The sequence below is a fragment of the Panthera tigris genome, chromosome C2 (genome assembly GCF_018350195.1).
Source record: "Panthera tigris isolate Pti1 chromosome C2, P.tigris_Pti1_mat1.1, whole genome shotgun sequence".
NCBI classification, from domain to species: domain Eukaryota; kingdom Metazoa; phylum Chordata; class Mammalia; order Carnivora; family Felidae; genus Panthera; species Panthera tigris.
In genome coordinates, this window is record NC_056668.1 from 141,253,038 (window position 1) to 141,271,191 (window position 18,154).

Below are 18,154 nucleotides of genomic sequence, written 5' to 3' on the forward strand. Positions count from 1 at the left end.
TCAATCAATGTGATACATCACATTAAAAAAAGAAAGGATAAGAACCACATGATCCTTATAAAAGATGCATAAAAAGCACTAAAAAAACCCTACAACATCCATTCTTGATAAAAAAGTAGGGATAGAAGGAATATACCTTAAGATCACATAGGCCATATACCAAAGATCCACAGCTAATATCATCCTCAATGGGGAAAAACTGAAAACTTTCTCCCTAAAGTCAGGAACTCCACAGAGATGTCCACTTTCACCATTGTTGTTCAACATAGTGCTGGAAGTCCTAGCCTCAGCAATCAGACAATAAAAAGAAATAAAAGCTATCTAAATTGGCAAGGAGGAAGTCAAACTTTCACTTTTCGCTGATGACATGATTCTCTACATAGAAAACCCAAAAGACTCCACCAAAAAACTGCTAGGACTGATACATGAATTCAGCAAAGTCACAGGATATAAGATCAATGTATAGAAATCAGTTGCATTTCTATACACCAATAATGAAGCAGCAGAAAGAGAAATAAGGAATTGATTCCATTTAAAAAAATTGATCCCATGTAATATGAAAGAGATTGAAGAATACAAAAAGAAATGGAAAAACATTTCATGCTCAGATTGGAAGAACAAATATTGTTACAATGTCAATAGTATGGGCCGCCTGGTTGGCTCAGTCGGTTGAGCGTCCGACTTTGGCTCAGGTCATGATCTCCTGGTTTGTGGGTTCGAGCCCCACATCAGGCTCTGTGCAGAAAGCTCATAGCCTGGAGCCTGCTTCGGATTCTGTGTCTCCCTCTCTCTCTGCCCCCGCCCCCAACTCACACTCTGTCTCTCTCTCCTTCAAAAATAAATAAACATTAAAAAAAAATTTTTAAAAATTAAAAAAAATGTTGATGGTACCCAAAGAAATCTACATTCAATGCAATCTGTATCAAAATATCACCAGCATTCTTCACAGAGCAAGAAGAAACCATTCTAAAAATTGTGCAGAACCAGAAAAGACCCCAAATAGCCAAGGTAATGTTGAAAAAGAAAACTAAAGCTGGAGGCATCACAATTCTGGACTTTAAGCTGTATTACAAAGCTGTAATCATCAAGACAGTATGGTATTATCACAAAAACAAACACATAGATCAGTGGAACAGAATAGAGAACTTAGCAGTGGAGGCACAAATGTATGGCCAACTAATCTTTGACAAAGCAGGAAAGAGTATCCAATGGAAAAAAGAGTCTCTTGAACAAATAGTGTTGGAAAAACTGGAGAACAACATGCAGAAGAATGAACCTGGGCCACTTTCTTACACCATACACAAAAATAAACTCAAAATGGATCGAAGACCAACATATAAAACAGGAAACCATCAAAATCCTAGAGAAGAAAACAGGCAACAACCTTTTTGACCTCCATTGCAACAACTTCTTACTAGAGACATCTCCAGAGGCAAGGGAAACAAAAGCAAAAATAAACTATTAGGACCTCGTCAAGATGAAAAGCTTCTACACAGAGAAGGAAACAATCCACAAAACTAAAAGGCTACCAACGGAATGGGAGAAGATATTTGCTAATGACATACCGGGTAAAGGGTTAGTATCCAAAATCTATAAAGAACTTCGCAAACTCAAAACCAGAAAGACAAATATTCCAGTGAAGAAATGGGCAAAATACATGAGTAGACACGTTTCCAAAGAAGACAACCAGATGGCCAAGAGACACATGAAAAGATGCCCAACATCACTCATCATCAGGGAAATACAAATCAAAACCACAGTGAGGTACCACCTCACACTTGTCAGAATGGTTAAAATGAACAACTCAGGACACAACAGATGTTGACAAGGATGTGGAGAAAGGGGAACCCTTTGCACTGTTGATGGGAATGCAGACTGGTATAGCCACTTTGGAAAACAGTATGGAGGTTCCTGAAAAAATTAAAAATAGAACTACCCTACACCCAGCAATTGCACTAGTACATACTTATCCAAAGGATACAAAAACGCTCCTTTGAAGGGACACATGCACCCCAATGTTTCTAGCAGCAGTATCAACAATAGCCAAATTATGGAAAGAGCCCAAATGTTCATCGACTGATGATGGTTAAAGAAGATGTGGTGTGTGTGTGTGTATGTGTATATATATACATATACGTATGTATACATATATATGTATATACATATATATATGTATATACACATACACACACACACACCTACATATAATGGAATATTATTCAGTGATCAAAAAAATGAACTCTTGCCATTTGTAACAACACGGATGGAAGTAGAATGTATTATGCTAAGTGAAGTAAGTCAGAGAGAGATAAATATATGATTTCACTCACATGTGGAATTTAAGAAGCAAAACAGATGAACATAGGGGAAGGGAAGGAAAAATAAGATAAAAAAAGAGAGGGAGGCAAACCGTAAGAGACTCTTAAATACGGAGAACAAACTGAGGGTTGCTGGAGGGGTGTTAAGTGAGGGGGTGGGCTGAATGGATGATGGGCATTAAGGAGGGCACTTGCTGGGATGAGCACTGGGTGTTATATGTGAGTGATGAATCACTGGGTTCTACTCCTGAAATCATTATTACGCTATATATTAACTAACCTGGATTTAAATAAAATAATTAAAAAAATAAAACAGTTTTAATTTATGTTTCTTATTACGGGCTTAGGTTTGAGATCTTTTTTCCCTGTTAGTTTTGGGTACTTAAAGTATTTTATGATCCCAAAACCCAGAACTGGAGGTATTTTGAGGTGAAACTAGGAAGAATCCATTTTCTGCTTCTTTTGCTATGTTTTCATGAAATGAAAAATGAGAATATAAGGTCAAACTTGAGTGCTTTGTATTAACACTAAGGTTAGGTAAAATCTCATGTCTTCTAACGTACAGAAAAATAAAAGGGAAGATTTCTGTGGCGAAGGGGAAAAAAAAGCAACAGATGAAGGATGCTGTCCCTGACGGATGAATGACTGCACGCAGCCATTGAATCCCACTTCCCACAGACTGCCAAAATTGAGAAATAGAAATGCCACACAAGCTAATGAGCTTGCTTGGGCTGTGAAATTCCACACGGTTACCCCAATGCTAAGGGTAACAGCTAAAAGAAACCTGAAAATAATGAATGTGATTGATTACACTTGGGAAACATAACAAGGCTTGCTGAAACTCGTACAAAAATAACATAACATATAACAGCCCCAGAAATAATCACAGTGTTGAGCCCAGGTCACACTGTGTGAAATAAGTCAGGTATTTCTGATTAATATGGTCTCTGGGCTGCATTTGCTAGGAAGTCTTACTGTGTGTGTGTGTGTGTGTGTGTGTGTGTGTGTGTGTGTGTGTGTGTGTGGTGTGTGCACATGCACTGTGTGTACTTATTAGCCATTCGGTTGCTTTGGTTGGCAAGCAGAAAGCTAGAGCCTGTAATTGATTTATAAAGTATTTCTTTCTCTTAATTGACAAGGCATGGTACAAATCCCATTTTGGAATGTGGAGGCTTTTGCATAAACATCAAGCACAATGGATCTTTTGGTGAAGGTCAAATTTTGTTTCTTTTACATTTTATAGCCCCACCCCCATCTCCCAGGGTACTTTCCAAAGGTTGAATTTTTAACATACAGTTCTTTTTTTTGTCTGTGTGTCCTCCCCCCCCCCCCCGCCCCGCCCCACTACCAGAACTGCCTCCTTCTGAGCTAGGCTGTTTTGCTCCAAGAGATTTACGTGTAGATTTCTTTCAATGGGCAGATTTGTTCCAAACATCCCTAGTCATGTTGCTTTCATTGAGTAAAGGCAGAATAACCAAGTATCAGAAGGAAATCAGAGGTTTTCTGGGGATCTAGGTAGTGAAAACAAGCATTCTTTTTAGAGTACTACTGACAGGGTAAATGAACTTTAACAGTCTTCTGTTGTTAGGTTACACCACTTGAGGCAAACTCACAGTGATGATAGAGATATAAGGTACAGTGGAAACAAGCGCCGCTGTTTAGTTTTTTTTTTTTTAACATTTATTCATTTTTGAGAGACAGAGAGAGACAGATCATGAGCAGGGGAGGGGCAGAGAGAGAAACACACACACACAGAATCTGAAGCAGGCTCCAGGCTCTGAGCTGTCAGCACAGGGCCCTGCTCAAACCCACGAACCGTGGGATCATGACCTGAGCCGAAGTCAGACACTTTAACAGACTGAGCCACCCAGGCGTCCCCAAGCGCTGCTGTTTAAAACGTAAGCCCACACCAACATAGTGCTCCTTTCACTCACATTCATTCACCAGAGCAAATCACACAGACAGTTCCAACACCCATGAGGCCGGGGAAATATTTCTTGCCTCTAGCAGGAGGAAGAGCACAGTCACCTGACAAAAAATGGATACAGTGAGGGGCAAATACTTGTGGCCAATCATTCAACCTACTATAAAGTCATTCCCTAAAGAGAATATGAAGTAATGATACCGAGTGGAGGAATTAATGCAATGCAAGCAAAAGTCTTCAATAGGATAGTGGCATCATTTGTAATTTGTCATGCGTATCGAGACTGTCTGTAAAGGACTCTTTACATACAAGATCGTGGGTATCAAAAGAAGTTCTGGGTCACTTTTCGAAAGCAGGGTTTCCAGTGCATGCACATATCTGTGGAGAGCTGCTTCTCGGATTGGACAGTGGGAAGTGGTCCCGGAGTTGCCCTTCCTGTCTTTGGAAAAGGAAAGAAAGAGGTTGTTCTTCTGACCATCACATCTGGTGTTGCAGAAGGCAGAGGCTCAGATCAAACGTGCATCCAGCTCTTAGAAATGTGCTCACGCCATCTGGATGCTCATTTGATACAGTTTTCACCCTTCAAGGTTGCTTTTGTGTTCATTTTAGCTCTTACTTGCAAAATGATGTTGGAATTATAAAGAGGGTATTATCCTTTATGGTTTTCTGGTTATCTATTACTGTGCAACAAATTACCCCAAAACTTGTTGCAAAAAACAACTATTTGTTATGCTCATGGATTCTGTGAGTCAGGAATTTAGGCAGGAACAGCAAGGATGGTTTGCCTGTGTTCTGTGGTGTCTGGGGCCTCAGGTAGAAGACTTAAGAATGGGATGAGTGATAGCTGGGGGCTCGAATCATCTGAAGGTTCTGTCACTCACATGCTTGATGGTTGATGCTGGCTGTTGGCTGAGACTTTAACCCTTGAGACTATTGTCTGGAACATCGACACGCTCCCGCTCCATATAATCTGGGCATTCATCCCACACAGTGGCTGTGTTTCCAGGGTGAGCATCCTAAGATAGAAAGCCAGGTGGAAGCCACATTGCCTTTATTACCCAGCCTCTCAAGTTGACTAAACAGTGTCCCTGCCACAGTATTCTAACATACTGAGGCAGTTACAAAGATTTGCCAAGTTTCAAGGGGAAGGGAATAGATTTGAACTCTCAATGTCAAAATAATGGAAGAGCATTTGGAATCCAGAACATAGATGCGGCTGTTTTTGGAAAAGATAGTTTGCCACAGGCTTACTGTCTGGCTGCAACGATATACGTCTCTTCCATGTACTTACCCTTCCTTCAAAAACCCTGAAAAGTTCCATCTGATTATGGCATCAGACTCAGGCTGAGGTGAGGCCCAGGTCCATGGGTGGGGCGGGTGTATGCTTACTTTCACATCCACACTCAGGCCCCCCGCCCCCGCCCCGCCACTGAAGTTCATGTGTTCAGTGAGCCTTTGGGGAGACAGATCAAACCTGGTCCAACCAGTAGTGACAGTCTATCAGAATTCAACCCAGGTTCCAGGTGAGCTCAAGCTCCAGCCTCCTTCAGCAGGGAACCGGAGTGAAAGCATGGGGCAGGGAAGAAAACCAGCTGGGGGCAGGCCACATGCCTTAGGGGATAATTAGGGAGGCTTAGGTCATCCTCAAGGACGTAGGGGGTGCTGGGCCTGTCAGATGCAGGAGTGGTAGAGAATGTTCTCTGAACAGGCCAGACCTGGGCTGGGGATGCTCATGGCCAACGACTTAAGGGAAAGAGGGTAAGTCCTGAGCAAGCAGGGGCTGATGTTTGCTTATATGACTATCGGTGGTAATTCTGTTCTGCTTTGTGGGGCTCTTTTTTAAAGGTTTTTAAAAAAAATTTTTTTTAATGTTTATTTATTTTTGAGACAGAGAGAGAGAGAGAGCATGAATGGGGGAGGGTCAGAGAGAGGGAGACACAGAATCTGAAGCAGGCTCCAGGCTCTGAGCTGTCAGCACAGAGCCCGACGTGGGGCTCGAACTCACGGACCATGAGATCATGACCTGAGCCTAAGTCGGACACTTAACCGACTGAGCCACACAGGCACCCCTGCTTTGTGGGGCTTTAAGTGTGCCTGCTGGCTCTGTCATTACTCCAGCCTTGTAATAGAAGTTACCAGGTGAAGGTATACCTTTAAAAGGCATTTAAATATTTCTCTGACTCAGGCTTAACAATAAAGCTATTACTTCCCCTTCAAATAGGGTATCTGCTGTCAATTTTTTCTTGACCCTAACAACCTCTCTAACTTATGGGTAATTAAATATTCCCCCAAATCAAAGCATCTCAGTGTTGGCAGGGACCTCAGTTATCACTGAGCTCAAAAAAAGGGGTTGATCATAAAAGCTGCAGTGTTCCCCAAGAAAGCATGAAGTTTTGTTTTGCATGTCTGTGTGCAGGTCTAACATTTAGGATGATTTCAAAAATATACATCAATCTTGGGAATGCAAGCTGGTGCAGGCACTCTGGAAAACAGTATGGAGGTTCCTCAAAAAACTAGAAATAGAACTACCCTACGACCCAGTAATTGCACTACTAGGCATTTATCCACGGGATACAGGTGTGCTATTTCGAAGGGACACATGCACCCCCATGTTTATAGCAACTATCAACCATAGCCAAAGTATGGAAAGAGCCCAAATGTCCATCGATGGATGAATGGATAAAGAATATATATATATATATATATATATATATATATGTATGTATGGATAAAGAATATATATATATGTATGTATGGATAAAGAATATATATATATATATGTATGTATGGATAAAGAATATATATATATATATATATGTATGTATGGATAAAGAATATATATATATATATATATGTATGTATGGATAAAGAATATATATATATATATATGTATGTATGGATAAAGAATATATATATATATATATATATATGTATGTATGGATAAAGAATATATATATATATATATATATATATATATATATATATAATGGAGTATGGAGTATTACTCGGCAATCAAAAAGAATGAAATCTTGCCATTTGCAACTACGTGGATGGAACTAGAGGGTATTATGCTAAGTGAAATTAGTCAGTCAGAGAAAGACAAAAATCATATGACTTCACTCATATGAGGACTTTAAGACACAAACCAGATGAACATAAGGGAAGGGAAGCACAAATAATATAAAAACAGGGAGGGGGACAAAACAGAAGAGACTCATAAATATGGAGAACAAACTGAGGGTTACTGGAGGGGTTGTGGGAGGGGGGATGGGCTAAATGGGTAAGGGCCATTAAGGCATCTACTCCTGAAATCAGTGTTGCACTATATGCTAACTAATTTGGATGTAAATTTAAAAAAATAAAAAAATACATCCTTCTTACTATATTTCTTATATCTGGAGGAAGGCCAGCAGCCTCTTTCTTCCCTTCCAGTATGCTCCATCTTCCTGGGAGTAGTTGGGAATCAAGAGAAGCAAAGCCACTGTGGCCTCGGCGAGGTCTTTGAGCAAAATCACACCATTAAGCAAAATCACATAGTTATAGTGGTTGTTTGTTTGTTTGTTCGGTCTAAGCTGCCTGATTCTGTTCTTCTGTTCTGTGCTGACCTATTTCAGGGATCCTAAACACCAAGACCTTTATTTCATCAAAATTCAACCGTCTTGTCGCAGAGAAAAGAGAATATTATTATTCTTTACTGTCCTTGGTAGTATTTACACTTGAAAGTGCACAAATTGGGGGTAATGCCTAAGTATCTGGCATATTTGTTAATAATGCAACTTTAGTAATAGTAGGAAAACAGTTTGTAGTGTCTTTCTGCTCCCCCTCAAATTGCAATCTATAGGCAACTGCTACTAGGTTATAGTGCTCTGCTCTGATTGTAGTGTTTACTTTTCCATGGCTGAAAAACAACCTCTCTCCCCAACTTTTTTTTGGCTATTGGAAAGAGAAAAAAGATATCAAAGTTCTCTGGTACTCTTTTTCTCATTAGCTTTGATGAGGCTTTGAAAATATTTGTATTCAAAAAGATTACAGGTGTAACAGTATGACTCTCAGCCCACAAATGGAAGTAGACAAGAAATATCACATTTCTTCAATTCCTTCCTTTCAACTGACACAATTTGGACTATGAATACCCACTTTCCTGGCCGGCAGGAAATTTCGCCTCAGTCCTTCATGAGACTCCTCCTCTCCCTAGAGTCAAGCTGAAGCTTCAAGGTCTTAGTTGGTACCAAGCCACTGGGGGGCTTCATCCTCTTGTGTGCTTTGTCCATGTGTTTGTGGTCCCCTGCGGTCTTGGAACTCTGCCGCCCTTCCAGTTTGGAGGAAGGAATTTTGACAGTGCTATGAACCTCAGAGCTTAGGAGATGGCCTTCCAGGAGCATCATGGGGCTCTATCTCTGGGGCTTTGCTGTCTGCCTGCCACCCTTCAGGAAGAGGACCCTTCCCCACTGCTCAGGAGATCCTCCCTCACTCTTTGTGACTTCTCTTCGTTTCTCATTGCGTGTTGCAAAATCCCTTCTTTCCAAACCGCATTCTTCTGCCCGTTTGACTTTAGAAAAAGAAAGGGGACAGTGCCTGAGGAGATACAAATATTAATATTAAGAAAAAACATCAGTCACTCCAAAGAAGAGTCTAAGAGTTGCTCCGTCAGGAGTGTCCTCTCTACCATTAGCTCATAGGCAATGACGAAGTTCTTGTCATCCATGATAGCAGGAGCATCTTATCTCATTTCTACTGTAGCCATGTCTTCTTGAGGCCAAAGGAAATGTTTTCAAGTGAAGATGTGCATCTATGGAAAATTTCATGGTTGCCTCTATCATGGAGGAGAGGTGGATTGGAGGTGGGTGTGGGCATTTTCAATTGCCTGCACTAACCAGCAGTTGCTCAAGCTGGACAGTTCCCTGAAGGGATAGTTTTACTTTATTTTATTTAAGTTTTTACAACTGGTCAGATTCAAATTCGACTCTTTTTGGCTCACCTCCCTTTCCTGCACTCTGATTTAGAGAAGAAGATTGTAGTCTTATTTATTTTCCATTTTCTCTTACAAAGAGAGGACGTGTGGTAGAGTGTTCTGAGCCAATTTGCCCAGGTTTTAATCCTCACTCTGCCGCTTGCTAGCTCTGTGGTTTTGGACAATTTGCTCAGCTTCTGTGCTTCAGTTTACTTTCCTGTAAAATGAGAACAGTGATAACAGTCCCTGCCCCGTTGGGAAATGGAGATAGTGGAGTGAGTTCATGCACACATCATGCTTAGAATGGTGCCTGGCACATTTAGGAGGTGCTGTTATCCGTGAAATATCTCTATTGTTTGATTTGTATTTAAAAGCATATAAATATAATACAGTGTTGGAGAAAACATATAAATAATTGTCTCACTCTCCTGCTGAAAACAAACAAACTGCACTAACCTCAAGGGTCTCTCCCACACCCAGCATATAAAGTCTGCAGGCAGGATTTGGACACTCAGAGCACTCCAGGGCCCAGCCTCAGCCCAGGCTTGGGCTCATTTCCACCCCCTCAACAACCCCCGGCTTCAACTCCATGCACACTCCGCTTGTTCATCCTTGTCATTCCCCTAATGTCAGTCTTTTTGCCTTTCCAAATGCTGCCCCTCCATAGGAGTGTACTTGTCACCTTTGTCTGCCTATTAAAGTATTTTCGGTTTTTAGGGGCGCCTGGCTGGCTCATTCGGTTAAGTATCCGACTCTTGGTTTCAGCTCAGGTCATGATCTCATGTTTTGTGAGTTCGAGCTCCACATCAGGCTCTGTGATGTCAGAGAGGAGCCTGCTTAGGATTCTTTCTTTCTCCTTCTCTCTTTCTCTGCCCTTTCCTCACTTGCTCTCTCTCTCAAAATAAATAAACTTAAAAAAATACTTTCATTTTTAAGTGTGTGTGTGTGTGTATATATATATATACATATATATATATATATACTTATATGTATATAGTATAGATATACTTTTACGTGTGTGTGTATAGTATATATATATGTATATAAGTATATATATGTATGTATATATGTATATATAGTATAATATACTATATATAGTAATTCTTTTGTGAAGTCTTCTGTTTCCCCCAAATCAGAGGTGGTCACTATCATCTTTAGCCCTGATAATGCTTAAATAAACAAGCAAAAATTCAAAGTTGTGTTTTGATACTTACTTCCTGTACTTCTCTTATAATTAGTTGTATATTTGTCCTTCTCATTCAGTTGGAGGCCACAATATCACTTTTCTATTGCAGTTTTCCCAATATTTTAGTATGGGAATTTTCAAACATACAGAAACCTCGAAGGGATAGAATGCAATCCACAAACCCACCTTTTTCAACATGCAATATCATGTGGTCACATTTACTTTATGTGATACATGTTTTATTTCCACTGAACCATTTAAATGTAAATGTCAGCCATCATGACCTTTTATCCCTGACTACTTCAGCACACAGCTCTCAAAAACACGGACAAACAAAATCATCATCATGCCAGGATAACACCTAAGAAAATCAATGGTGATTCTTTAATGACACTTAATACACACTTTGTGTTTAGTTTCCCCAATTGAGAGAAGACCATGTCTTCATTCCTATTTATACCATAATGGCGAATATCACTTTCTGTTGAACTGAAGAATCTGAGTACTGCTAATACCATTAGGCGTCGTTTTCTTGCAGAAAGTAGCCTTTTCTATTACACTTTGAGACTTGTTTCTCTAGACCTTAGCCTTAGCTTTGATCTTTCTTCTCTCTGTGTCTGTCTCTGTCTCTCCCCCTGTGGAAATGAGACTAAACGGTTTCATTTAGAGATGAGGATTTTAGGAAGCCTGAGTTGCATTTTCTTTCTACTGGCACAGCAATCCTATTCACTTTTCGGAAAGTTCTAGTGTTTTTTTTGTAAAGTAATAGTCCTGCAGGCTGTGACAATACAATTAACTCTAATGTGGGGATTGGTTATTCAGTCAGTGGATTATACAGAGATTTTTCTTCTCCTGTTTTCTTCGGTCTGCCTCCAGGCCATTTCACTGCCTGGAGTATTTTCATGGCTATGAAAATCAAAAGAAAGGAATTGGGTACGGCTTTCCTTAGTTTTTAGCACCTCTAGTCAAAGAGCTGGTAGTGATTGAGTATCAGGCTAAATTTAGGTTTGTGGATTATGATTGAATTTTCCTTTCTCAGAATCTCCGTGTTGCCAGTAGTGAGAATAATTAAGAGTTGCTTTTAATAAATAAAGTGTATTAAGAAATTTAAAGAGTTTGTGTCAGTATAAGAAATGATTTTGATAAGGACTGTCAATCAGTAGCTGATATTGTCACTAAGGTTATGAAATAGAGTCTGTCATGACTCAGAGACACCCTTCCCAGTTGATGAATCAAGTTCTTTTCTTAGGATTATAATTCATTGGTCTGCCACTGTTTTGCTTTTTCATGTTCACGACTTTTTGACTTTGTATGAAGTGCTTTCAGCAAAATATCCAAAATATATTAGAATTATCGAAAACATACATTTTTATCTTCCTGAGTAGCTTACTGAAAATGGATGTTTTGTTGTGCTGTTCATTTGTAAAAGCAAAGCTTGCAATGAAACTTCTACATCATGGCATCATTGGCTCTAAAACTGTTTCTTTCCTAAGACATAAACTCTGGAATAAAAAGGTTGAAGTGCTAGAGTGCCTGGGGGGCTCAGTCAGTTAAGCAACTGACTTTGGCTCAGGTCTTGATCTCACGGTTCGTGGGTTCGAGCCCCGCATTGGGCTCTGTGCTGACAGCTCAGAGCCTGGAGCCTGCTTCAGGTTCTGTGTCTCCCTCTCTCTGCCCCTCCCCCACTTGTGCTCTGTCTCTGTCTCTCTCTCAAAAATAAATAAAATGGAAAAAAAAATTAAAAAAAAGTACTGAAGTGCTTTGAGATTAATTTAGAGTCGGGACAGTTCATCCCAGAAGAAATTCAGTCACTATTGATGTTTATTCGGCTCAGAGAAGCAACAGGAAGGGCTAAAATGACAGAAAAGGGAAATGACAGTGGAAAGAAACATGAAAAATAAAGCCAGGATTTATTTCATCAAAGTGTACATGCCAAGTAAGCATGCATCAAAGAATATGTGCTTTATCACGTTAATCGGTTTTGCTTTCTTTAGCACTCTTTTTGAGACATGAAAGGTATCATTAGTTGGTTGGTAACGTGTCTATTGTCTGTCTTTTCTTCCTGAGAAGAAGCCCATGAAGACAGAGACTGTCTTGTTCATCAGTATGTCCTCAGTGCCCAGTAGGCAAGGGCCTAGCTCATAGTACCTGCTCACCTAGTGTCTGTTGAATAAATGGATTCTTGCATCTTGTGTAGCTAAATTGTTTTTTAATCTTAAAGCTCAATGATTACATGAGTCTCTGTTAGATTAGTTAAGATAATTCTTAAGTATAACCTGCTTTTGTTGTTACTGTTCAAAACATACTTTATTTTCCCTATTTCAGAGGTGACTGAGCAAGATGTTACTATGTGTTGCTATGTTCAAAGCTCCCAGAGTTAGTTGTAAAATAGAAAGCAGGCATCAAAGAACTCAGCCCAAGATTCCTTTTAAATGAAAACTGCTCACTGATATCTTGTCTTTGCAAACTTTGAAAGAAACAGTTGCGGCTCGAGAGAGAGAGAGCATTCCTGCCCAAATCTGTGTTTTGAGTTACTCTGAGTTATAATATTGTATGTTTCTGCCATGTAGGAAGAAGGGGTGAGAAGTAGAGCATCTCATGAACTGTGAGATACTGAGAAGTTCTCCAGTTTTCCCCTAACTGGACCATAATGGAGCTTAATCACTGTGTCTATGGAACTTAGTCTATCAGCATACCCCTTGTGCTGTGACCATGGTTTAAAACATGCTACCGAAAAAAATAGTAGCGATCTTTGGATTATTCAAGTTGTAGATTCTCCCTACCTATAGTTCTTATTATTAAAAAATAGCTGTGAAACTTGTGATGTGTCTGAGGTTGAAGGAAACATAATTCAAGGTTATTGAACACTATTGCACTTTCTCTCTTCTGTGAGCAGTCATACTATACTTTTTAATTCACAAGAAAAAGGAAGTCTAGATTGTTTCTCCCAAGCCCTGTGCTAAGGCCTCAAAAGAAGTGCATTAAGCTTTGAATGATAGTCCTAAAAATAAAATACTTCATATGAGTTTTGTTTTGAGTTTATTACAAGAATATGGTTGCCCCTTTAAAAAATTCCATTCTCACCTAGGTAAACATTCAGCTTCTTTGACAGTGGCTGCTGATTTCTGGGGTCTCCCTTATCTTTGTTCATTTTAGCAGCTTCCTTATTCTTTCAGCAGTGAACTACGTTGAGCTACCACTGTTGGGCTTGACCTTGCAAATGACAGAAATGAACTTAGTGGTTTTCCTAGCCACTTAATCTCACAGCTGAGGTCTCATTCTGAACCTAAAGGAACATCAAATTTCTCCAACTCCAATGATGTATGATCCTGTGGATGCCATTGGTCACAGAATCAATGAGGTCAACAGAAAAAGTATGGCTCCTTCAGTGTTTATTTTTTTACATTCAGCCCAAGTAGTGCTTTAGAAATAAAAAGTCCTCTCCTGGATCTCCAGAGCCAAGGAAGCCCCAACAGAGAAAACTGGCATCACAAGAAGGCATTCTCCTCCTGACCCCCAATTATATGATCCTTCTTCCTTCTCTTTCACTAAAACAGCCCATGCCTTTAGATCTGCATCTTTCAGGCTCTGAGATTGTGCACTAGAAAGAGAGCATACCATGCCAGATTCATAGCCTTTTCTTCTAAGAATCATCCAGGTTCCTGTGAAGGCCGGGAGGCAATATGTGGGCATTGTGGTTTACCTTCTTTACCCCGACCAAAGAAGATTTCTTTGTGCGTGTGTGCCTCGATGCACGCGCATTGCACAGGCTGCTTTCTGTCCAGTTCCATGGGGGCCAGGCTGATGATGTCTTGGTTTCATAAAGAAAAGGATGGCTCAGGTTTCTAATTCCACTCAGATCCTTGAGCAACGCATGGTTCAGACAGATAAGCTTTAAGGATGAAACAGGTGCCTGTTCCCCCAAGGGTGTGAAATAGGGAGAAGGAGAATCAGAATGTCAGATTTCCTGCTTTCTTATGCATCCTTTTCATTTATTTATGCAGCAAGAACTTATCGAGCTCCTCCTCTGTGTCCAGCACTAGACTCTGTTCCTTGTCAGTTTAATTAAAGATATTGAACCCTGAGAAACTCTTTTTGGCTCCCTTAACCCACCTCCCATCTCCTCCACAAAAGTGTTCCAACTTTGCTGTCAGAGGAACCTGGGTGTGAATCCTGTTTCTGCCATTTTGGAATATCAGAGATATGGATTGTATTTTCTGCTTATCCTCCTTCCTAATGGTAAATGATTTCCCTTGGGGGGGAATGTCTTTCCCTCTTTGTGATCTGTCTTGATAGGAATGTAAATCTGGGTGTGCTGTCCTTTCCTAGCCACGCTAGGACCATGACTCCCCTGGCATCTGAGTCTTGAGTAAGGCCTACAAATACGGTAGAGCCCGTTGCTTCCCCTGGAAATACTGAATTTTGATGTTTGAGTAATTCCTTGTGCTGGGAATTGTCTTGTTCTTTCTTGTCTTGTTTTCTGGTTCTCTGAATGCGGGGAGCTACCGCCTTCCTGTCAACAGAGTCCCCTTTCTGCTTGTTGGCCACAGTTGGTTTCTGTGACCTGAAATCCAAGAAATCCTGGCTGACACGACTTTGGGGCAGTTACCTTCATCTCTTTTAGTCTCACTTTCTGCATTTCGAAAATGGGAGAAATGATGCCTACCTGACAGGGCGGGTGTGGCTGAGATGGGATGGCACCGCAAAGAATGTGGTGCAGCGCGCCCCCCCCCCCAAAACGTGGGAGGCACGCAGTAATTGCCGGTTACGGTCACAGTTCACGCTCTTACTCTCCCCGTGTAGAAGCCCTGCCTTGGGGTAAGTCCATTCCCATTCTCTCCAAGTGCATGTGCCTCCCTCAGAGGTGGCCTGGAGCCTGGATTCACGAGGAAAAGACAGGTTCAGAAATAGAAAAAGCAGCAGCCTATCAGAACATCAAAGCAGTGAGGGAACCGACAGGGAGGGGAGGCGAGAGGAGGCTGGAGCTCTCTAGGAGTGAGGGGTGAGCCGGGGGTGGAGGGGAGGAGGGAGCTGCCGTTCCTACCTGCTTTCTGTTCTCATTGCCATACATGGAATTTTGAGCCTCCTGTGACTTCAGATACATTCCCTATGATTCTCTTAGTGGAGAGCTGGCTGCATTTCATTTCTGTCTGAATTATGTCTGTGGATGGGGATATTTTATACTTATCTAAAAAGCACATGACTTTCTTATTTTTGTTTTTTAATCAATGGAGGTAACATTCGGGCTTGCTTAAGTGAGAAGTGGCCCGTCATTCTCCTCTCGAGTGTTTTCATTTTCTCCCCTGTCTTTTTAGGCATAGCCAGTGCCCAAACTGCTTTTTACCTAGAGAAAACTTCTAAAGGGGCACAGCCTGGGAGCTTATCATATGCACATTTGAATTAGTCTACCTGGGTTCAAATACAGCTCTTCTACCAATTGGCTGTGTGACTTTAGGAAAGTACCGTAACCTCTCTCTGCCTTGCTTTTCCCATCCATAAAATAGGCTGTTAATAATGTTGCTATATTGTGCAGATGAAGAGAGTAAAAGCTTGGTATGAGACTTACGTAAAGTGCTCAGTGAATATATTTATTACGATTTTATTTGTTGCTACCAACAGAACTGAACATTGTTTAACTTAAGAAAAAAGGAGGAATGGATTGGAAAGCTGCTGGGGTGTTCTCAGAATTTAAGGCAGAGCCGGTTACTCTGAGTTAAGAAACAGGGAGGGAACCCAAGGCAGGGCTGGGCCCTCAGCAGCAAGACTTGTTGGCCAATTTGTCTGGGGCCTTGGCACCTAAGTGATGCACGCTCCTCCAAGTCTGCTGGGCTCGCTGCCCCTCCTTTCACTTTACAACATCGTAAATATCAAGAAGTGGGCGAAACCGATGAAACCCCAGATATCACACGGGGAGGTGGTGGGGGGGTGCTGGTGGGGGGAACCACTTCAGGCCCAGATGCTGGTTTAGGCTTTGAAAAGGCATGAACTTTGCATCTCTTTTCCTGCTTATCAAAAATGAAATCAGCGTTAATAAAGGGCAAAGCTCAGGTTGAGCCTGGGGAGACAGGAGCCCTGCAAAGCCCTGGCTCCTTTTAAATCCTCACTGAAGGCACAGTCCCCACAGAGAAAAATGATTTTATTAGCCCTGAGATTATGGTAGGAAAATTCAGAAATCTGCAGATCGGCTTTGTGCCTAAAGGCATCGACCAAACAAAGTTTTCCTATATTCTGCATGATACTGCTAAGCAATAGTGTCAAAATATCTTTGTTTTATTTTGCGTTGTTTTAAACATACTGTGGGGGTTGGAAATGTTGTTTTAAATGTACTGCGGGGGTTGGAAATGTGGATGAAGGGGACAGATTTGTGAAAAATGTTCTGAATTGCTGTGGACTTTATAAATAATCGAGTAGATCCTTTCAATGGGTAATTTGCAACTATAATTTAAAACTTTTTTGGGGAAACTTTTTGAAACAAAGGTGCATGGAGCAATACTTTATTAAATATCACAGTAGTTGTCTCTTGAGCTAAACACAGTTTTCAAAAGTATAATCTAGAGAGTGATGATGATGATGAAGGTGATGATAGCTAGCACTCACTGATGTACTTCTCTGTGCTGTGCTAAGTGCATTACGTGTACTAATTCGTTGACTTCTCCCAACAACCCTGTGAAGGAGTTACGGGTATTATCTCCATTGTACAGGTCAGGGAACTGAAGCACTGAGACGTGGGTTAACTTTTCCAAAATCACACAGCAATGGATGTAGACTCGGGTCATTCAAGGTCACAGCCCAGGCTCTCGCCAGCACATTCCTCAGTAATTTCTAGGCATCAGGTTCCAGACAGGAAGTAAAGGGACTCAGAAGCAAAATAAAATAAACATTCGTAGTGCACCCATTGTGCAATATATACCGTACTGATTCTGTCTTGTTTGTTCCTTCCAGGAAGCCTTTGATGAAGGCGATTGTTTACTTCTTCCACAGAGGGTGTTAAAAGATAAACTGAGGCATATTAAAAATTTTAAGAGTTTATTAGAGCAAAACACTACTTGAATTGGGCAGCATCCAATCCAACAGATAGAAAGGAGCTCTGAGGCGCTGTACCAAATGAAAAACCTTTATAGGCAGAAAGGAGCAGGAACAAGGAAGTTACACTGGCAAAAAAAGGCAGGTCAGTTATTGCAAAGTTACTTCCCTTTAAGGAATGGCAGGCGCCTATCCAGCAGATGACCCAGCTAGTGCTGATCAGGTGATTGACTGGTTTAAGACTCCATTTGTGGGAAAGCTGGGACTGCAGTAAGGTTAAATTCTGGTTTGGTGATGTGGCGCCTAGCATGAGTGACTCCATTTGGGGTCTACTGTCTTGTTTTCACCAAGGGGGTAAATAGGAACCGCTCAATGTTATGTAGTCAGTTGATGCATGAAGTGGGTGGGAGGCTGGTGTTCAAACCCAGGCATTTTAGACCTCACACCTTGCGCTTTCTTTTAAAAAGTGTTATCACCCAGGCTTCTGAATAAAACAGATCAAGCTGTTTCTTCAACTGCTTTAAAAGCCCTCTCTATTCTATTTGGAGGTATTTGTTATATTTACCATATCTACATAGTAAAAAAAGGAGACTCTGTGAAGCTGAGTCTCAGAGGTGTGATCCAGAGACCAAGTCGGGGGCAGAGGATCTGAAACACTGGTTTCTCGTAATGGTTTCAGCCTGAATTTCTGAGAACCGTTATTCATAGATTGTGCATGGAATTAAGTCTGTCCACGGGGATTTTAGCCCCAA

The 18,154-nt window shown here is 41.0% G+C and overlaps 1 non-coding gene across 1 annotated transcript; it reads left to right on the forward strand.

The window, feature by feature from the left end:
• The first annotated feature begins 650 nt into the window (after window positions 1–650).
• Window positions 651–735, forward strand: TRNAQ-UUG. Its single transcript has one exon. It is a non-coding gene; the product is annotated as a tRNA-Gln (tRNA).
• The last annotated feature ends 17,419 nt before the right edge of the window (window positions 736–18,154 follow it).